A 22692-nucleotide genomic window follows, 5' to 3' on the forward strand; every position below is an offset into this window, starting at 1 on the left:
CTTATTGAATATAGTGGATCATGTTTCCTTTGTTCCTAAGACATGTAAAGAAATGCAGGAGACTTAATCTGCTCTTCACTAAGAGAAATTGATGCAGTGTCACACAGGATGTCTGTTAAACTGGAGAAAATGGGAATAAGTAGAGGAACAAGCAAGAAACTACCCAGTGGTAGTTCTTCTTCACAGAAGAAAATTACTGGTGAAGCTCTTAAACGGTTAGTCTGGGTGAAGTTCCTAAAAAGTTAGTCTTGGGACTGATGCTATTTAAATATTACATTAGAGAGTTGCCACAAAAGTGTTAATGTCACTATACTGGAAATAAATAAGCATTATGAATCATGATTATTATTTCTGTATGAATATGCATTTTTATTATTAATATTCAATGGTTGGGGAAATTCCCTGAGATTCTTTGGAGGTTTTGGTCAACAGGAAGCAATTGCACAGAATTAAACAGTTTAAGCAATCAGAACTTGGAAAAAAAGTAAACAGGAAACATTCTAACTATGCTTATGGAAGCTTGGCATTCACCCCAGCATAAGTACTCACAATGTCGTTGGTCCCTGAGTAAGTCTCCTGTGTCAAAGGCACTTTCAAACTCGTGATGATGATGACGATCCCAGAGTAAAATACAAAATATTTCATGGTAGAGAGGAAGGAGTTGCAGCTAAGCCACTAATGTTAGCTGCAACACGTAGTTGCCTTTAACGAGCCACAGATGAGAAGAGGCAGGACAACTGATGCAGACAAAGGCTGTTATGGAAAGGTGTGGCCCTCCAAATCATCCCCCTTTATATACTTCCTTTTGAAAACCAAACTGGCCAATAGGCACTAGCACTATTGTTCTGGCCAATGAATTTAAAGCCCTATGTCTCCTTGGGTCATGCAGGTGTGGTGAGGATAGTACAAGACACCTGACTTCTGCTGTTAAGCTCTCTAGCCCTCAAGGCTTTGCTGAGGCTAAACCCTGCTTGCTGCTCATTTAACTCAACTCAGATATCATAACAGGAGGAGAAGAGCAAGGGTTAAGCTGGCCTGGCAGAATTTATGCCCTACCGGGACAGTGATGCTGAAATCTATTAATACTAAAGAACTGGTGAGTACTTCAAATACAGAGTATTGTGTGAGTATGACTGATTCTGAGGATGGAAATGAAATGTAAGAGGAGTGAAAACAAAAATTGTGGGTGTTGTAGGCTGGACTCCAGAGTACTTTTAGAGTATAGCTTGCTCTGTTTATCTTCCATCTTAGTTGTATAAAATCATGTGTAAATGTAAAGTTTAAATCTATCTGATCAATGGAGAGAGGTTGATGTCTTTGAAGTCTTCATGACTGAGATCACATCTGCCTAATTTAGGCACTTAACCTTGGACAGGTACACCCTTGCACTGGAGATAAAGCTTACTACATCGTTAAATATTAGCTACCTAAGTTAAACGAACAGGACTCATGCCTAGAATCATTGCGGTTTGACATATGAGACCTACTAGACTGGAATTTAATATACAGAATTAAGACACGTGACATGTCATGGTGTATTTGGCATCCCAGAATAAACAATGTCAAGTGTGAAGCCGCCTTAAATTCCCCCACAACAAACGCAGAAGTTAGGAAAGGAAGCATCTCAAAACTATGTTCCTTTATACAGCTTAAGGAAGAATCCTTACTGGGTTTCCCTTTCAGATTTACAAACTGAAGGAAAAGGAGGTATTATTCTACCTTTATAATATTTAGGAGCAGAGCACTTTCCCCAGCTGATTAGCAATGGGTAAGGATGAACACAAATATAAAATAAGCCCTGACAATTTTTAAATGGGCTAACAATCCTGAGGTAGACTATTTTGCACACAGGAGTTGTCTATACAAACTTGTATAAGTCAGGAAACGAATTTGCTTACATTAGACTCTTATTTTTCTATTCATAGGCATGGGTAAAGGTTTATCAAGTCTGGAAATGACAGATAAGACTGCACACAGCACTCATAATTTCCTTATTTTCAAGTTGCAACTGAGACTCAGGCTCACCAGCTTTTTATCTTTTTCCTGCCCTTGTGTGCATTAAAAGAGAAATGACTGGATTTCTGCAGCAGCATTATAACCAAATGTAGTTTGTCTCTCTTGCACCACAAACAGCATATTTAATGCTATCTCTAATGGTTTTCAAATGCTCTGAAGTAAGGCTTTTCTTATGTGAGATTCCAGACAATTAAAGGGCAAAAGATTTGAGGAATTTGCAGTATTTCAGTTAGTATTTTGGTTACTCATCCTTATTTCCTATTTAGGTTTCATGTGATTTGATTGTTTTTTGTATGTTTCCTGTGGGTTTAAAGGATTTATTGGTTGTTTGTGTTGGAACACTAACAAGGCCTTTGTGAGTGCCTTAATTGTTCAGCTGGAGACACCTTTTACAGGGACTCCAGTAAGGCTTGCCCAGTGTAATTAAGAACAGTACTCTTTTTAATTATTTTTTATTTAGATAAATGGAGAAATGTTCATGATTTTATGAGACAAGACTGTAAAAAATATCACACTGGGCTAAAGTTTTCAAGATGCTTACAGTTACCAGGGTTTCATATGTTCTGATAAGCCAGGAAGCACTTGAGCTTTTGTGCATGTACTCAGCTCCATAGGATGCTTTTCCCCAGGTATTTGGAGCTCTTGCACAACAAAACTGCAGCTTTGCAGAACGTGAACAAGTAATTTACAGTGGTGCTAAAGACACATCATCTTCATTTTTTTTGATAGTTGGGAAATCTACCTAGAAAAGTGCTTGCAGATGCTGTCAAACACTTCCATGAGCTTAGGTGTCTCATTAGATGTAGTCCTCTGGCAGTAACTCAGAGAAGTTCATTACTTATTTTTGTGGCTCAGTCTGTGGTTACTCCAACACAGGACAGAAAAACACAACCCAATAGGAATCAGTTAACTTATGCTCACTTAATAATCATTTAGTTTCCCAACTACTAATAAACACCATTTAAATATCCTGAGAGAAAGCCTTACAGATTGGAAAGAAACAAGTAATTTCTCCACGGGCTGCTCTCAAACAGTAACCTTGAAATAGGAAATAAAGAAAGTAAAGATAATAAAGCACAAATGGGGCTAATCTTTATTGTTCCCATTCTGCAAACGAGAGTTGTCTTTTGTGAGCAGCTTTTGAAAAACACATGCAGCACTACAGGCCTGGGGATGAGTGGCTTGTAAGTTGTTTGGCAGAGAAAAATTGGGGGGTTATGGTCTACAGCTGACTGAATATGTCAGCAAGTGCTCAGGTGGCTAAAAAGGTCAACAGCATGCTGGCCTGTAAAAGGAATAGTGTGGCCAGCAGGACCAGGGAAGTGATTGTGTTCCTGTACTTAGCATCAGTGAGGCTGCACCTTGAATACTGGGCTCAGTTCTTTAACTACAGGACGTGTATACTACTGGATAAATGTTGTGCTAAGAGCAAGAAGAGTGGAAGTGATGGGTGTCACCTAAATGTCCTCATATCACAACATGCAGATGCTTAAGTTTTCCTTTAGGATGGAATTATGTTCATCCTTACTGTGGTGAGATGTTGCAGATATGTTCAGAGGTAAGAGCTCTTTCTAGACTATCTGAGATGAGAGCTGCTATATTTACATCTTCCATATATGAAAGGAACAGGAATTTATCAAATGTCCTGTAACTCGTTTATTAATTATATATTTTTTTGAAAGCTTTAGGAAAACTATTAAAAAATGTAGTATGGCTTTCAGAAAAAGAAAAATCTGTTTCCAATTCAGTGTGATTAAAAAAAATCAAGTACATTTCTTGTTAAATTGTCTCTGTAGTTAAGTGCCTTCAACCACTGTCTTATTTTGAATTCTAATATAAGCTTTGATTTTTGCATATTTCTAGTTTTGGTAGTCTATATCTTTAGATTATCTTCCTACCTTAAGGATAAGCACTCTACATGAAATCTGGAAATTATATTAAAACCTGGGTAGTTTCTTTACAAAATATTGGGAAAATTACTTATATTGGCAACTAGTATTAAAACTTTATCTCTGATATACTTCCATAAATAGCATAAAAGTAAATAGTTCTCTTAATGGCCTTATCATTTGTATGAATATCCAGAAACATACAGAGAGTTTTGAAAATAGGTTCATACCTTTTAAAAATAAAGCAACCAAAAGAGATAGAATTCACATTCAGGAATTGTCTACTGAAAAATAAAACATCTCCACCATATTTTGTGTCTACGTATGCCGAGATTCTTCAAAGACAGGGAAGGTATATTTGGTCTGAAGCCTAAGTATTCCAGTTTCCTAGTGCTAGAACTGCCACATCATAAACTTCAGGAAAAAAACTAATAAAACAACATTAAAAAACCAAAACAAAAATCAAACACAAAAAAATCTCAAACTACATACAGTGCTTGGCACTACTTCTTTCATCTGTTCTGCTTGCCTACAAAGGATCAGGTATGTTCTCTATTTAAATGAGAATATTCAATTCGGCAAGGCTACCTGGAAACTTTTATTGAACTATGAAATGGGCACTGTCACATTCACATTATCAGCTCTCCTACAGTATCACTGAGAGGAGGTTAGAGTAGGAGCTGCCTTTCTAAATGCACTCTCACTGTTTCCCACTAAATTTTCACCTGCCACAACTGATTTCTATTTATAACACTGAAGTTTTTCTGCTGGTGATGAAGGTAAATTAAGAACTTGCTTTCAGTTTTCCTCATACAAATAAAGTAAAAAGTGAAATCTCTGAGTAGTGTTAATTAGTAAGTTTCTGTTTGAGACTTCAAAGGCAGACTTTGTAAAATTTCCCATTAATGTTAACCAGTTCTAATCTAGATTAAAGTTTAAATCCACAATGCAGATAATTTACTTTGGATAAGGTTTTCTGTCAATGTATTACAGAATATTCAACATGCTTTCTTTAAAATTGATTATTCAGGACAAATGCAACATTTCTTCTCACCTAAAAATCAAATCAGAGGAAAACTTGAGATCACAGTAGTGGTAATTTATGCTATGTTTAATAACAAAATTTCATCTCTTTGTGTTTACCATAACTGATTAAAGAATCTACATCAAATCATAGAATCAACCAGGTTGGAAGAGACCTCCAAGATCAGCCAGTCCAACCTAGCACCCAGCCCTATCCAGTCAACTAGACCATGGCACTAAGTGCCTCTTTTCTTGAACACCTCCAGGGGAAGTGACTCCACCACCTCCCTGGGCAGCCCATATGAGTGCATTGTTAACCAACTCAATTTTGGGAACATCTGATGTTAAGTTCTTTATTTTCAGAAAGTCTAAATCTTATAATAGCCGAGACATTAAAAACCAACACATAGATGGGATGTAGTGGAAAAACGAAAGATACTGCCATCAGTTTGAAACAGGTTTGATGGACAGATAGCTACATCCAGATTTTCTGTTTCAGGATAAACTTCATGATGGCTGATTCTATGATTATTTCTGAACCAGAATGGGTACAAATCTTTTTGGAATTTTATCCAATATGAATGCTAACAATATTTTAGTCTTCTCATTTTGGAAATGTTTGTGATGCCTGAGTGGACTTGTCATCTCATGTGATCCCTGTCATAGCTGTATTAGGCAAGTTCACATCTCATAGGATGTCACATTCTTGGTCACATTTGTCTTGCATGCCGCCTGCCAGTTCTGCAGTTGTCCATGGTTTCCTCTCCACTGTTCTCTCAGTCTGTTTACCTTCCATGCACTATTTTCCCTGAGAACATAGGTTGTTGCTATTTGCCAGTGTTTGTGTGGTGACATGACAATTGGATCCAAGCATGCTCAGTAGTATATCATCATCTTAGATCACTGACTTCTTTGCTGTAGAGGGCTGTCCACTTCACTTGGCATTCTGATGACTGACAGGGTCTGTCATTTCTCTGTTGTGGTCCAGATGGCTTCAGGGGATAAAAATGTTTTTCTAGCTCATCAGGCTCTGCTCTGTTACCTAGGAAGATGTTTTCCTGGATCTGATGCTATTAGATAAGGATCTTTTTCTATTTGTTTGCCCTTGCCATCAGTTTCTTGGATGTCTTTCCAAGGGATTATGTATGCCTACTGCTATCCATTATGTTTTCAGATTCCCAGATGCCACTGAACCACTTGAATTCCCCTGCAATGTGTTGCTCATTTCCTGAGTCAATGTCAGATAGGTCAGAACTTATAAAATCTGTCTTCAGGTCTGTTATCACAAATTTTGCCCTCCAGATAGATTAGAAAATTTGGAAATTAACTGATCTGGTGTTTTCTAGGTCTATCTGAGAATTTGGTGAGGCTACATACCTTCTGTAATGCTTGCACTCTTTTTCACTGTTCAGATGTATGCCAAATAAACTTGCATACCCAGATGCTCGTGTACTTACGTCCACAGTGAAACAAATGTTTTACTTAGCTCTGGTTCTAGATCTGTAAGGGCTATAGGCACAATTCTCTCAGCAACTGGACATATTCCTTCTTTAAGATTTGTCCTTCAGTTCAGTGTCTTAGTGCTTTCATGAAGTAAGGGTATGGCAGCAAGCTGATGGAATTAAAATTCTGCTTTTCAGAGCTATCCTCTGAAAAACTTCTTGTTTGTGCCACCTTGGCCAACAGCTGTCAAAGGCAAAATGTTTTCTGTTAGAGGAGTTTTACTTAAGTTTTATTGGCAATTAATACAAGGTACTTTTTCCCCCCCAGTACCTGGAGGAGGGAAGGATACAAAATTTAATGTTGACATTTGCCCTCTCCACTCCCCAGGTTCAACTGCTCGTTGGTGCCAGTTAACATGACTCCAGTCTCTGAGACACTTCCACATTTCCTTTAACCACCACACAGGAGTCTGTATGTACATGTACTAGGGCCAGTGATGCACCTGAACATGTTCCAAGGCTATTTTCAAGGCCATTACTTCTGCAAACTGACTAGAGCCTCCAGTTTCTTTGCAGGTGGCAGCTCCTCCCATGGAGAGATTCCAAGTAGCAGCTCACTACCTCCTGATCCCTGCTGTAATTTTGTAAGATCCATCTGTAAATAAACTCCATTGTTTGTTTTCAGCACTTAATTCATCATATGCTGGGATTTCAACAGCCAGAGGAATTTGGTTTCCTCACTTTCTAGGTTAACTGGCTATGGACTAATAACCACAGCTAATCCCAGTCTGGAGCTTGAACCAATACATGCTTACAGGGTAAAGGCCATTATGCATTTTTGCTGTGTAGTACTGATTGCTATTCCATCAGGAGACTTTGATTCCTTGGAAAAAAATAATTAAGGACAGGTAGTATAACCACAGGCTGCTCTGTGCCTAAAACCAGTGGCATGCAGAATGTCATCATTTACAGCTTGCACTTGCTCCACAGAACTGAAATCACCTTTGGTTCTTTTGTGTCTCTGACTCCATAATCCAAACAGCTTGGCTCTGATCTCTTCAGGGGCTCATGGTCACAAGCTCCTGGGTTTTTTTTTCCTACAAACTGGCGTTTTTTGTTGCACTGGTTTGTAAGAAAAGTTTTACATTGCTCTTCTTCTGGATCAGTCCTACAGTCTCATGGAGGTATGGGCTACCTTCTGCTTGATCCAGTGAAAAGCATGCTGCTGTTTCTCTTTCCTCTCAAAATGATGCTTTTTTTGGAAGTCACTTGACAGAAAACTTCTTTCAGTTTGCTGTAGCTAGGGATATGCATTTAAAAAATATATTCTTGATCATTAACAGTTTTTATTTAACTGCAGGTGGGCATCTGAGGCCCTTGCTTGAGCAATTGTTTAGCTATGACATGTGTCTGTCCATATGGCCATGACGAACTTAAAGATACATATTTTTTGAGTAGGCCCTTCTAGTTTAGAACACTTAATTGTAAACTTAATGTTGAAAAAGTAACAATAACCTGTGGTACTTTTCTGGGCTGCATACAAGACTATGTTGGGGGAGAGCTTCAGTGATCACCTCTGAGTAGAGACCAGGGTCTGCCCCATACCAGACACAGCTGGCATGTCCAGCTGACTGCAATCAGCCTACTACAGGACACAGCTGAGGAGTGTTGGTGTGCCTCTGTGGAAATGTATTTGAGAAAGGGCAAAACTCACCTCCCTGACTGGAGAGATGGTAAAACTAAAAAGCATAAAACAACTCCATGAACACCAAGGTCAGAGTGAAAGGAGAGGGAGAAGGTGCTTCAGGCACTGGAGCAGACATTTCCTTACAGGTTGTAGAGGAGATCACAGTGGACCAGGTGAGTACTTACTGAAGGACTGTGGCCCATAGTGAGTACCCGTGCTGGAGTAGGGGAAAAGTGTGAGAAGGGAGTGGCATTAGAGATAACAGATATGAACTGGCCATAGTTCCCTATTCCCCATCTTCTCTGTGCTGCTCAGGGAGTAGGGAAAAGGTAGAGAAGTTGGGAATGAAGGAGACTGGAAAATGAATTTAGGTCTGTGAAAACAGAAGGATTGGTGGTGTTTTAATTTCTGTATTTGTTTCTCACTACCCTTATCTATTTTAACTGGCAACAAGTTAGAATAGTTATTTCTGAGTCAAAGGCATTTTTCTCATGACAGTAACTGGAAAGTGATCATCCAGTCCTTCTCTTGACCCGTGGGCTTTTTATGACAGAAGTTCAGTGTTAACCTATCACATCCTTTACTTAGTACTTCTGAAGTTGTTATTCCAATTAATCCATCATCAATCTAACAAAAATATTACCTGGAGATCAGTTGATTTAAGGTTTGGTGGAAAATGCCAAGGCAGATGCTAGACCTGTGTTTGTACACATGTGCCAGCTGGTTCCAGGCAAAGGCAAACTGGGGTCTTGCTTCTGCAGCTAGAGGGACTGGAAAAAAGATATTTGTGAAATCAATTGTAGCATATCAGATATATTCTTTGACTTCTGTTTCATACAGGAGGAGCAGTGTGTCTGAAAATATAGCAGATAATAGGGGTGTGATTTTAACCAAAGATAAGACCTACTGCTAACTACTGTTCTCTAGCATGCTCTGGAAGTGCCAAACAGCTGTTGGAAGGTGAACAGACTTGAGACCACTCTGTGCTTTTCCAGGTAATCAATTTTTCGTATTTTCTCAGTGGCCCCTTTGGTCAGTTTGATATTGCTTTTGGCAAACTGCTGGAGTTGATAAGGGAACAACAGCTGGGTCTATCTCACAGAACCACATTGAATTACAGACTGGCTAAGGCTGGCAGGGACCTTTGGATGCCATCTGGTTCAGTCCCTTCTGTTCAAGCAGGGTCACCTAGAGGTGGTTGCCCACTACTGTGTCCAGATGTTTTTTTAATATCGCCAGGGACTGAGACTCCACAACCTCTCTGAGCAACCTGTGTCAGTGCTCAGTCCCCTTCCTAGTGAAAACAAACCACATTAAATAAAATGTTTCCTTGTGCTCAGAGAGCCTCTTGTGTCTCAGTGGAGGCTCACTGTGCCTTCCTGCATTACTGGGCACCAGTGAGAAAAGCCTGGCTCCATCTTGACCCTTTCTGTTTAGATAGTTCTGCACAATAAGACCCCTTTGAGCCTTGTTGTGGTAGACCTGAATAGACCAAAAATGGGTTTATACACGTGCTGGCTTGCCTAGGCATGTTTTTCTGCTCTCCCCCACTTCTACTGTGGGGAGAAGCAACCACAGGAAAGAGGACAAAGAACTTGGAGTGCATCTTCAGCAATGTCCGCAACAGTATCTCCTTTGTCCTTCTCCAGAGAGGCTGTTCTATTAAACACAGCAGAGCAATGGCACTGTGGCTTCTCTGGATGGCTGTGGATTTAGTATTAGAACACTCATGTTTGTGTCATAGCCAGTTAGATCTGTCTGTGGCCAGCCAGTTCATGGTCTTCCATGTCACTCACAACTGCTACCACATACCGAAACCCTGCCAGCTATGCCAAATACAGCACAGAGCCTTTTTGGAGTATGATGTTTTGCCTTCCAGATTGAGGAGATGTAATATAATTTCCTGCATTCTATCTTCTTTGCAGCTTTCTTACAGAACTTTTTTAACACCCATAATGTCACTAAACACATTAGATCTGACTCAAAAATTAGTTCTGGAAAGTGATCCACAACAAAAAGCACTGTCAAGAACCATGTCTGTAAGGGTGTCTCTTTTTCACGTTTCCTAGAGGCTTACTAGTTTGTGTGCCCGAAAGCTCATTTTGAAATAATGTATTGTTGTTCTAGCTCCTGGAAGAGGTAAAGTTTTCCAGGATCAATGACCCTCTATTAATCTGATTTCTTCCTTCAAATGCTGTCCCTTCCTCTCTATTTCCATATTGTGGTGTTATATACAAAGTCTCTCAAGAGTTCATGGTATTATGAAGCTAGGGTAGATAAGATAATTAACCACCTAGACAAATTGCTGGAGTAATTTCCTGTTCATTACTGTAGGATTCCTTTAAACTTTTCTAATATTTAAGGCAAAGCTGGAGACTGCTACTTGTCAAGAAATAAAGTCTGGAGTAATCTCTCTGAATATTCAATTTACCTGCATTCTGTTTACTATTCTTCTTCCAGTATCTGCACAGGGATTGCTATTTTCTTTTTTGCCCATCTTTCCCCCCTAATAAGTGAATGTACTGACAATAAATTTGATACAACTGGTTATCATTGTCTTCTGGTGATATTCTGCCAATAGCAATTCAAATTTGATGGTATCTGCCAAAATACACAGCAAAAAATGTCAGTGTTTGAATGGCTCATATGGCTCAATGTGACAGAACTCATTTTTGTATCACAAAAAAGTGAACATTATTTCTTGAGAGAATCTGGAGAGCATACTCATGTTGCTCATATTGATACTGACTTCTTTTCAATGCTATCTGAAGTGGTTTGGGATAGTGCTGGTCTTCAGGTTTAAAGATTTTGTTTGCTTGCTTTTTATCAAGGACAGATCATTCTGTGCTAGTTTTTGATGCAATGACATGTCTTTGTAAGCTTTCTATTCTCTGTGACAATTCTGTCTCATGAAGTGTATCTGAGCATATATTTCCACTTCATCTTACTCTATCAATGACTATTTCCTTTCTATGTGAAGGGTTTTTTTCTTGGATTATACCCATTATTGCACAGTCTTTCTTAAACCCTGTGTTACATATATGACCTTTATTCAATTAGAAGCAGATGACAGAACACTCAAATATGTAAGCATCTAGTACTCATATTGCATCTTGCTTTCTGGTAGAAAGAGTGCCTTTCTTCTGCTCACTCTGAATATGATCATGTATTCTACTCTTCTGCTATTATTCCTACCAACAACTGTGTCCTTTTCCCTGAACATTTCAGTCAAAGAGAAAGCACACAAACAACAACCAGGAATGCTTAATTCTTTTTGTTTGACCTTTATCTTAACTTTTAATTTCCTTGTACTGGTTCATATGTTGATTTTTTTTTTTTTAACTATCACCTATAGAGTTTTTAAATTACATACATTCAGGACATGCCAGAAGTTGCTTCCTTGTCTGGTACAACTTTGCTATTTTCCAAACTGCTTCTCTAAGCACTCACCAGATACTCTTCTTAACTCTAGGTATCTTAGCTCCCTGCACCATGACAAAAGTAACACTAGCTTACTAATGCTAGTCATTGCAAAATGTCATGGTGGTGTGGGTTCAGCTAGGTTAGGGTTAACTATCTCACAAGAAGCTAGGAGGGGACACATCCAGGATACCCAGCTTAACCAGCCAGCGGGGTATTCTGTACCATACTGATGACATGCCTACTACTTAAGGGTAGGGCCAGCCTAGGCAGGCTCAGCAGTTTTTGGCATAGTGGTGCTGGATTAGGGCATTACATTTTGTATCACTTCCTTTGCATGTGACTCATTAGCATTACTGTTATTCCTGTTGCTTCCTCATTCTTTGTATTGCTCTTTTAAACTCTCCTTATCTTAACCCACAGAACGTTGCACTCTGCTCCCAATTTTCCTTTCCATTCACTGGGGCAGTGTGTGAGCAGCTTTGTGCTGGCTGGGCCCAACCCCACAACACATGGTTATCAGTCTACTTCACCATGACAGTCAGGAGAGTTGTCTTGCACTGTGAAAATCAGGTACTTGCCTTCTATTCTAGTGTGCTTGTATGTTGTTGCAAAGTCTTAACATACTTAAGGTGCTTTAAGTATCTAATTTCAGAGATAAATGTTTGTATTTAAATTAATGATGCTTGCAGACTGAAGTTGAGTAGCATCTTACAGCTGTGATACAGTAGTAACAGGAAGGATGATGACAACATGATTAAAGAAGTAGTTTAGAAGTCTAATTTGGAAACAATTCCTAGGACAGAGGATGATGGCATGGGGAGTGCGAGTCATGTATCCACTAGTTTGAAAGTTTTGGAGATGCTCCCAAAGTTACTAGGTTACATTGTACTGTTTAAAGATTTCTTCTATATGGTAAGGCAAAATATTTTGCAGGAGTTTCAGGAAATGTGAGCAAAAGCAATTAATTGATACTGGTTTACATGAGTATGTGATCATTTAAAAAAATCAGGGGCCCTTTCTCTGGTAATATTTAGTTCTCTTGTGATGTAGGCCTTCATATCTAAAATCAAAGTACATCACTTTGCATCGAGATGGATATTTATTTGGCCCACTTGTATGGGCAAATTAGTGACTGGAGAGGAGGAAGAAGGTGTTCTGGCTGCATTTTCCCCATTTCTCTCTTTAATTTGTACTTCAGAAGATAGCCTGGTACAAGCTGTTCTGAGAGGTGGGAAGAGGGGATGCTCTGCTGGTACTTCCTGTTATATCCCATTCCTTTGGAGGAATGATATCTGGACTGCTACTCAGGTTGTTCCCTGCTCATAACAGCTCTGTCTACAATTACTGTTTTAGGAAAATTTCACATGAGGTTAATACAAATGTCACATAAATAGCAGTGTTTATAACATACTTCTCCTTTACCAGACCCATTCTACTCTTTCTTACACGTCCATTGGAAAACACAACTTGTGTCTCTTTATCTTGCAGAAACACTTCAGGGAAGCTTGAAACAAAGGAGTGAATAAAACCATATTTTGTTAAATTTAACCTTTGAAAAAAATAATAGAAAGAGAAAGCCAGGAAGATAAGTCATCAATATATGATGACATACAAAAGCATTTTATACTTCATCCATTTGTCAGTTTGTCCACAGGCTAAAACTTATCATTTCAAACAACTGACTCATTAAAAGGTGAGTTCAGATATGGTTGCTTTGAGAACTTTTTTTAAACTAAGTCCTCTGAACAGAAAATGGGAGAAAACCAAATCCTGACACTGCTTTACTCATTACTTTGTTCATATTAATGTGTGTACCTTAGTCCAAATATGAAAGAAATGTATAAATGAGGTCCACTTCAGTAGTGACACATGGTTGCTTCCCACCTTAAAAACAAAATATCTGTATTTGAAGTGAAATTAACATTTGTTTTAACATGAACACACACAATTCTTTTCAAGGACAATCACCAATGTAACTAATCATCCAAACAGACATAGCCAGTGGCTCTAATTCAGAGCAGCTTGCTCAGAAACATTATTTTTGGTACCATTCTGACAGAGCTCTGTAAGCAGTTTAGGCTAACAATGTTATTTTATAGTGGACCTAAGGCAGTTCTCTGTAAAATGGTTCAAGCATATTCACTGCTTAATTCAATACCTGATTAAAAAAGACTTTAAGTTAATAAAAAAAACCTATAATTTGGGCCTTTCTTTCAGGAAGTAATAGCAGAAACACATTAAGAAAGGAAAGTAGTGCTTGTTTTCATTCTTTTATTCATCTATTTACTTTACGTGGTCTCAGGAATTATCTACCTAAGAATGTAATTATGGAATGGCCCTCATTTGCATGCAGGGAAACCTAAAATTATTTCAGATTTCAAACATCAACCTATTAAGCTGATGAAGTGATCTTGTGTGGTTTTGTATTTAGCATAAATACTTCATGTTCTATTATCCCTCTGTAAAGGTGTACAGTATAGAAAGTCTTCCATGACAGACTGTAAAGAAATCATCTTATATAAATCACTATGGATCAACCTGAATCTCTGATCAAACTGTTGAAATAATAAACTATTTGTGTGTGCAGGTGTCTGTCAGATAATAACCAAATGTCACCACTGTACTGTGTGTACATTTGTATATAAAACATAATCTACGGTGAAAGAGATAGTTTAAGACAGAAGTAGAGTAGGTAGTCTGTTGATAAGTAAAGAGTAAGCAGTATCTTTCTGTTAGTAAGCTTTTCACCTTTGCAAAGAATTATTCTATATATATTATTTACATTATAAGAAGTACTAAATTTACACTAGAAAATTGAAGTAAGAATCTGATAAAGAATATTCTTTTCATAACTTCTAATGACATAAAGGTAAAATATCACTCTTTAAAAACCAAAATATTTGAACTGTTGAGATCAGATTTATTACCATGGTGAATAATTCAGGTCCCACTAAAGCTGTATTGTACATTTTGTACGTTTACAATATGTACATTGTACACATTATACATTTGAAGAGCACATTGGTGAATCTAGTCTGTATTTGTGACTGACTTTGCAAAGGTTAGAGGAATGTATAAGTAAATGCAGTGCTATGTGAGAGCTGGGCAGAGATAAATTGCATTTTGGAGTTACTCTGTATTTCTTTGGGTTAAAGATTTCACTCTGTTTCTTCTCTCATTTGCTTGGGTACTTTGTGCCTTATACACAGAAGGCTAGGCATAGCAAAGTCTTGAGGAGCATTTAAAGATTGTGGCAGCAAGAAACCACAGCACTTCTGAGGAGCACTAACCCCTAGGGACTGAAAGTTCTTAAAACAATCTTAGGGTTGGTTTACTTTTTTGTCTTTCTGAGCTCTTTTATCATTGAGATGGCTTCCTGAAGATTAATTCTAAGAGAAATGCTATCTAAATATCTGTCAGAGACTGAGATACAATCAATATGTGCCAACATCTCAGAAAAACTTGTTTTGAGCTAAATTTCTGAGAAGTGCTAAGCGAGCATCCTGTTTGTACTCACTGTCCTGAAAATCCCCTCCTGCATGAGCTCAGACCCCCAGGAGCTCCCCAGTGTGCAACAACTGGACAAGAAACCCACTGAGGAATGCAGTGTGAGCTTGTGCATGCTAACATGGGACCACCTGCCTGACTGCTCAGCTTGCATGGACTAAAAGACCACCATTCTGGACCACCACACCTGGAACTGAGCTCCTGTTACCTAACACACACAGGAGCTGTTTCGTGTTGTGAGAGAAAATGCTGATCCTGACCCAATCACAGTCTAGCAACTCCTGGTTTATCAACAGCAGCAATCCTTTCAGAGAAACCGGCTGGACAAGGGGGGCTCAAGTCTGGAGCTCCCCTACCACACTGAGCATGCCCAACACAACTGGACAGTGGGTATGGATAAGTGAATCGCTCCTGGAAAATGTTAAGTGATTCTCAGGGTTAAAAAAAAGCATATTCAATGAGGCATCCAGGGAAAAGAGAAGCTCCAACCTGCAGACAGAGCTCTCCCCACCCACTTGCTTCAAACAGACTTTTGGGATGCTGAATGACTCTCAGGTGACCTTTTTTCTCTCTGCGTGGAGGCTTTTTCTCTTTCCTCCCCTTTCTCTTTCGCTCTCCTCATCCCTCCCTATCCTCATGTATGTATATTGTGTGGATGCAGTAAAACTAGCCTATGCACTTGACACCATTTGTGCCTGAGAATCTGAACCTCCCATACCTGGGACTCCTCCAGACTGGGACAATATCCCAATGGTGTTTCTTGCTGTAATTTCCTGTGAGAAACTCACTAGTAAATTCTACAAAGAAAATGAAAACTCTGAAACAAACCCAAAAAGTCTTAAGGAGAAGATCTCTGCTTATAAACCCATATATTTCCTTGCACCTTTTCACCAGAAGCTGTTTCTACTGGCTTTTTTGGGAAGAATTTATACATTAGCTTTTAGACAATCAGCAGAGACTGTGATTTAAGCATGAAACTTGATTCCATATGTCTCAGCTAGGATTCACTGGATTTTAGTTCTGATTTTTTCAGGAGTATGTTATTTAATGAACCTACTACCTCTGGTGTTGTCCTACTACAATTTCAGGGGTTTTGGAATATCATGTACTAGAGAAAGCTTGCATCGTTGGACTTATACTTGTATGCAAAAAAAAAGAATAATAATTTATTCTAAGTAGATCTATAGCTGCAATTACATCTGTGCTTTGGCTTCTTGTATAAGCTGAATACAAAGTTTCCTCCCGAGGTGGTTCAGCATGTTAAGTTTCAGTCCTGTTTGTTTAGGAAGGATCTTTCTCACCGACTAAGAAGATGGTAGAGGCTCTCCTTTTTCTGCTTCACCACCTGCCAAGTCACAGTAACTTCAGGAAAGGAGAATCCACTCATCCATTAAAACGGACTTACAGTGCATAGTTGGTAGAAATGTGAAAAGAAGACACTCCTCTAACAAAAAATGACTAAGATTAAATATTATTTGTTCAACTTGAACTCTGATGTTGGTTAGACATATCAGCTAAAGGTGTACACAAGGTCCCTTTCAAAACACAGTGAAAGACCCTGCCTCCTAAAACGTTGAAAGATTCATTTGCAAAGGTTCCATATGCAAAGAATAAGGGCTGTTAATTAATTGAAAGGTCACTTAATCACTAAGGTGTACATAGAAGAGGGTTATACTTGCATAGAAAGAGAATATTGGCTTTTGCTACTGGTACAACACCTTCATATGAAAAATCTGCAGGAGTGAATTTGTAATTTTACTGTCAGGATCACATTGTTCTCAGGAGATTAGGCTTCACATGATTGCAGAGATACAGGCTGGGGTCGGAGTGGCTGGAGAGCAGCCAGACAGAGAGGGATCTGGGGGTACTGATTGATACCCACCTGAACATGAGCCAGCAGTGTGCCCAAGTGGCCAAGAGAGCCAGTGGCATCCTGGCCTGCATCAGGAATGGTGTGGTCAGCAGGAGCAGGGAGGTCATTCTGCCCCTGTACTCTGCACTGCTCAGACCACACCTTGAGTGCTGTGTTCAGTTCTGGGCCCCCCAGTTTAGGAGGGACATTGAGATGCTTGAGCGTGTCCAGAGAAGGGCGACGAGGCTGGGGAGAGGCCTTGAGCACAGCCCTACGAGGAGAGGCTGAGGGAGCTGGGATTGGTTAGCCTGGAGAAGAGGAGGCTCAGGGGTGACCTTATTGCTGTCTACAACTACCTGAGGGGTGGTTGTGGCCAGGAGGAGGTTGCTCTCTTCTCTCAGGTGGCCAGCACCAGAACAAGAGGACACAGCCTCAGGCTGCGCCAGGGGAGATTTAGGCTGGAGGTGAGGAGAAAGTTCTTCACTGAGAGAGTCATTGGACACTGGAATGGGCTGCCCGGGGAGGTGGTGGAGTCGCCGTCCCTGGAGCTGTTCAAGGCAGGATTGGACATGGCACTTGGTGCCATGGTCTAGCCTTGAGCTCTGTGGTAAAGGGTTGGACTTGATGATCTGTGAGGTCTCTTCCAACCCTAATGATACTGTGATACTGTGATAGAATCATAGAATCAACCAGGTTGGAAGAGACCTCCAAGCTCATCCAGTCCAACCTATCACCCTCCCTATCCAATCAACTAGACCATGGCACTAAGTGCCTCATCCAGTCTTTTCTTGAAGACCCCCAGGGACGATGACTCCACCACCTCCCTGGGCAGCCCATTCCAATGCCAATCACTCTCTCTGTGAAGAACTTCTTCCTAATATCCAGCCTATACCTACCCTGGCACAACTTGAGACTGTGTCCCCTTGTTCTATTGCTGGTTGCCTGGGAGAAGAGGCCACCCCCCACCTGGCTACAATGCCCCTTCAGGTAGTTGTAGACAGTAATAAGATCACCCCTGAGCCTCCTCTTCTCCAGGCTAAACAGGCCCAGCTCCCTCAACCTCTCCTCATAGGATTTGTGCTCCAGGCCCCTCACCAGCTTTGTTGCCCTTCTCTGGACATGTTCCAGCATCTCAACATCCTTCTTGAATTGAGGGGCCCAGAACTGGACACAGTACTCAAGATGTGGCCTGACCAGTGCTGAGTACAGGGAAAGAATAACCTCCCTTGTCCTACTGGCCACACTGTTCCTGATGCAGGCCAGGATGCCATTTAGCTGTGTTGGTTTTCTCTTGCGTACATTCTATCTAAAGGAGACTTGGGTAAATCAGGATCGATGAAGATATCATGATCTTTCAGGATCAGGACTGTTGTATATTTTGGGAAAACTGTATTCCCAAAACTGCACATTTTGAGGGGGAGGGGGGGAAGGAAAAAAGGGGTAAAAAAAGGAAAAAAAAATGAAAAGGAGAAAGATTATGGAGTATCTAAACGTTTTTCCCAGGTGAAAGGAAAAGATAGTTTCAGATGCCATTTTCCTTGCTGCTAGGCACCTATCAATCACAAGGCACAAGGAACTCAGCAGCCCTGGCATGACAGGGCACCTACGCTGTGCCAGAACGAAGGTTCAAACAGAGTATATTCCCCCATCCATCTAGTGCAATAGTTAATGACTTTCTACTTTACAGCTTCCTGTGTGCATTCCTCATGGAGCATATATCACTGCTACTTTATCTTCAGCATTAATTCAATGCTACTACTAAACCCCACTTACTCATCATCTTTGACGTCATATCCCAGGCATTTTACCAGCCTCTCCTTTGGCATCTGGAACACGTTTTCATTTAAACTGATTTGCCTATAATTTCATGTGTGTGTTTATTATTTCCTTAATCCAATTCAGATCTTCCACGTAAGTGTATGTGTATATAGTAACTACAGATATCATTAAAACTGTAATATTGGGGTTAAATTTAAAGAGAGACCTTTATTTCAGCTTCAATTCTTCAAATAAATTTGCAAATTTCATTTTCTAAATGAACATATATGAGCTGAATTTCTTGTTTCCTAATAACTGCATGCTATTGTTTTGTTTAGAAGACTGCTTTAATGTGGTTTTTTGATAGTCTTACTTTCTTCATATTTATTTCCTATCCAGATTTCCTCTGTCTGAAAGGCCTAGACCTGTGAGTAACCTGCCTAATGCCACAGCTACTGAGTAATGTTTCTTCAGCTTTCCTCATTTGCTGTTCCCAGGATTCATAGGTAATGACAATTTTTCCTTGGAGCAAAGCACCACAGAAAGTGTTGTCATAATACCACATGGAATAGCACTTAGATAAAATTACGTACAACCTGTATAAGCTATTCAGATTTAGTTCTGATTTTCTCTGTTAAGTATGGGTAAATTCTTTTCAAACAGGCTAGCAATAATTTTGTAAGAAAGCTCTGTCTATAATTAAATCTACAAAAGAGTTGTCAGTTCCTGAATCTGGAGTACCTTCAAAGTGTCCATGAAGATATGGAGATTATTTATTTTCAAGATTTCTTTATTCTTAAGGTTCTACTTTTTGTAGACAGCAGACAACAGTCATGCTGCAAATGAAAAAGGCTCCCCTAAGTTCACTAAGTCTTGGTGAGTGCATAAGGGTTGTTTGCAAAGACCTCAGTGGCTGCCTCTTTTCTCTGGTTCTGAGGAGACCAGATAATCTATCATTTATAATGGTGGCAAAATCTAAAGAAAACAATGATTTTTGTCATGACAGTAGAGGATATTTGTGATAGTAAGTAGCAAAGTAGAAGGCTCTTGGTGCAGAACTCCACTAGACTTCCAGATTTTGGTTAGCCATTGCACTCCAATGACTATTGGCTATCATCATACAGCTTTTAGGTTTTCTTAATTCATTCAGTACTTAATTTGCTAAAAAACTGTTATTTCAACAAAACTTGGCTGGAGACCAGTGATGCCTACTTTTTACCCAGTTTGAATTTTAGTTACGCTGCGACTTATGAGAACTGCACCTTTATGGAGTTCAGCTAAGCAACAGTGAGAATGAGAACATAGAAGCCTAATATTGCCTCAATACTCTGTTTAAATGGGTTCAAGTTCTTTTCTTTATAAAGATTTTCAGCTGTTGACCTACCACCACCATGGCCATTAAATCACATCCCAAAGTGTTATTTCTACTCCATCTTCTTCACATAATCAATATATTAATCCATAGTATAAATGAGATAGTTTACTGGTGTGTTCCATTGTAATTGCAGATGATTTAAATGTATATATGACTTCACCACAAGTTGTGTAATATCAATATGGTTAGTTTTACATTAGATTTATCTGACCAGACAAATGGGTAGATTTATAAACTTGCCTGTTATGTATCTGAATTGGTCACTACAGTTTATCCAGGACAAATCTAAAATGGCCATAATTGTCATATACTTTCTGTATTACCCAGATTTGCATTGGAAAAGTGAAGCAAATCAGATATTTCATTCGTAAATGAATTTAAATGATGCTTTCACTTACTGCAGATAGTACTCATTCCACTGAATGTGAAACCTACATGATAGTTAACCCAGAAAAGCTCTGAAGAATGAGGTGGTATCCAGGGTTTTGGCTAGGATATGGTTAATTTTCTCAGAAGTAGTTTTGGTTGCCTTTTCTTATCCACTTAAATGGTGTTATTCCAACTGGATTAGAAATGTTATTGCCCTCTAGTGGATTTGTTTGTTCGCAATTTTATGAATTATCCTCAAAACATTTTGAGAAAATGTGCTCTGTAACACAGAGGAGTGAGTCTGAACCAGAAAATATCCTTGATTGAAACATATCTCATGAAATGCTTTTTGCAAGGTATGTGTTTGGGACTATAAAATGTAAAATATGTTGGAAAACAAGATACCTCATATCATAAAATGGTTACTAAAGTCTGTTACATGAATAGCCAAAGTCTACTCAGTTGTGGCATCAACCAAGCAAGTATAACGTGGCCACCTAAGGCACAAACCATGCAATCAGTCTGAGCTGCTGACTACCATTTCAGCATTGAAGTATGTGTCAGTTTCAACCACTCTCAGCCATTATTCATGTTTTATTGTGGCTTTAGTGCTTGGTTAAATATCTGAAATTAGTCAGCATATCAAACTCACATAGCTTCTGTTGGGGACAGAGAGTAAGCCTTAGATAATGTTCTATCAAAGAAAAAGGAAGGGTAAGCCCTGAGAGGCAACAAAGGAAAATACTGTCAGCATTAAGTTGGACAATTAACAGAGCATGCACTGAATAAAACAGATTTTTGAATGACATTATAAAGATTAGACTTTAAGGAACTGGTCTAATGAAAGATAGTTAAGGTGAGTAAAATGTAAATAGATTTTTAAAAGAACCTACTAGAGCAAGTATTTAACTCACTGACTTCTAAAAGCATTGTTTAATGAACCTCTGTAGCCATCGTAAATTGCACTGAGCACCAATTTGCATAGTTAGATCCTTTCAAATGTGTGTAAATGTGGCCTTCCTACGTGTATTTTAATTTGGAATAGGAATCAGTCAAAGCCTCTTTGGGCCATGTCTGAATTTTATGAAATATGGATTAATGTGAGCAAAATGTGGCTTCACAAATATCACAAATTTGCATGTTGCAGCAATTCTAATATTAGCCTAATTTGGTCATTTAATCAATTTTAAACATTCAGTGAGTGTTGTTTTAATATTCAGAGCCTATCATTAAGACTTGTTTCACACAATAAGGACCAACATAAATATTTATTAAATGACTCATTATTTTTCTAAACTATTTCTTAGCACCTAGTGAGCTTGAAAGCTTGTCTGAGAGAGACCGATTACTGCAAATTCCATTGCTTATGCTTTGAAGTGAATGGGATTACTTTGGATTTGCACTGTCAGGGCCCAGATTGTATTAACAGACTTTCTGCACATTAAGCAGCCTCATATAGACCATCTCTCATCCTCTGCCTGTGGACACAGTGGTCTCATTAAAGCTAGTGCCTGGACAAATATCCAGACCTACCCTGAGCTACACTGCATGTGTCCTTGAGCCCAGACCTGCCTCTTGCTGTCCTGGTTTGTAGGATTCTTGGATAGACCTTTCACCTGTAGCAGCTTTGTTTCTAGCCCTGTCGCCTGTCAATACTGAGGGGGGTTCCTGGGCTCAGCCTAGAGTTCACTCATTATGTTACCTTGGAATGGTGATAGATCCTACTCCTCTTACCAATGTGCCCTGAGGCAGTGGGGCTGTGTCTCACTTAAGAGAGGACATCATCCTATCCATCCTGTTCTCAGCTCTTGACTCGCTCTCTTCAGTGGACTACTTGGGCTCTTGCTGCTTCCTGGCAAACAGGAGAATAAAACAAGAACTTTCCCTCAACAGATTTACACCTAGTAGCAGTAAATTAGACTCAAATTTATATTTTCTTGAAACTAAAGTTTCTGAGTTTTAAGGGCAGACAGGACTTTTATACATCACTCAAAGAATTAGAGATACATTTTCTACGTGTTTCTTGTGTTATTTTTTATAATCTGGTTTTATTCTGCTTATGTCACGCACAGGCCTAATACATTCATAAAAATCACCTTTCAGAGATTTTAAAAACATTCTGACAATGGCATTTAACTGTTATGCTGTATCCACAGTTTAAAATTTGGTTTCAGATTGTATAATTTGCCAACTATATTCTCACAGCAACTGCTGATTTAGGTAAAATGAGTAAAAGACACTGAAAGAAAAGGATTTCACAGCTGAAATCTACTGTTAGGCAAATATAAATCATCCTTGGACTACGTGGTACCTACTTGGGAGTTAACCTGGGGCTGGTGGAAACACACAAC

At 39.2% G+C, this 22692-nt stretch overlaps 1 long non-coding RNA gene across 4 annotated transcripts; it reads left to right on the plus strand.

The window, feature by feature from the left end:
- Positions 1–901: 901 nt before the first annotated feature.
- Positions 902–19315, plus strand: LOC135181085 (uncharacterized). 4 transcript variants are annotated; one of them, XR_010304711.1, is made up of 4 exons: positions 8086–8230; positions 8985–9052; positions 11901–12050; positions 18997–19315. It is a non-coding gene; the product is annotated as an uncharacterized LOC135181085 (long non-coding RNA). The 4 variants fall into 4 exon arrangements; XR_010304710.1 differs by lacking the exons at positions 8086–8230; positions 11901–12050; positions 18997–19315 and adding exons at positions 902–1096; positions 16273–16476; XR_010304709.1 differs by lacking the exon at positions 11901–12050.
- Positions 19316–22692: the final 3377 nt, after the last annotated feature.

Source organism: Pogoniulus pusillus, chromosome 14 (assembly GCF_015220805.1).
Source record: "Pogoniulus pusillus isolate bPogPus1 chromosome 14, bPogPus1.pri, whole genome shotgun sequence".
In the NCBI taxonomy this organism is placed as follows: domain Eukaryota; kingdom Metazoa; phylum Chordata; class Aves; order Piciformes; family Lybiidae; genus Pogoniulus; species Pogoniulus pusillus.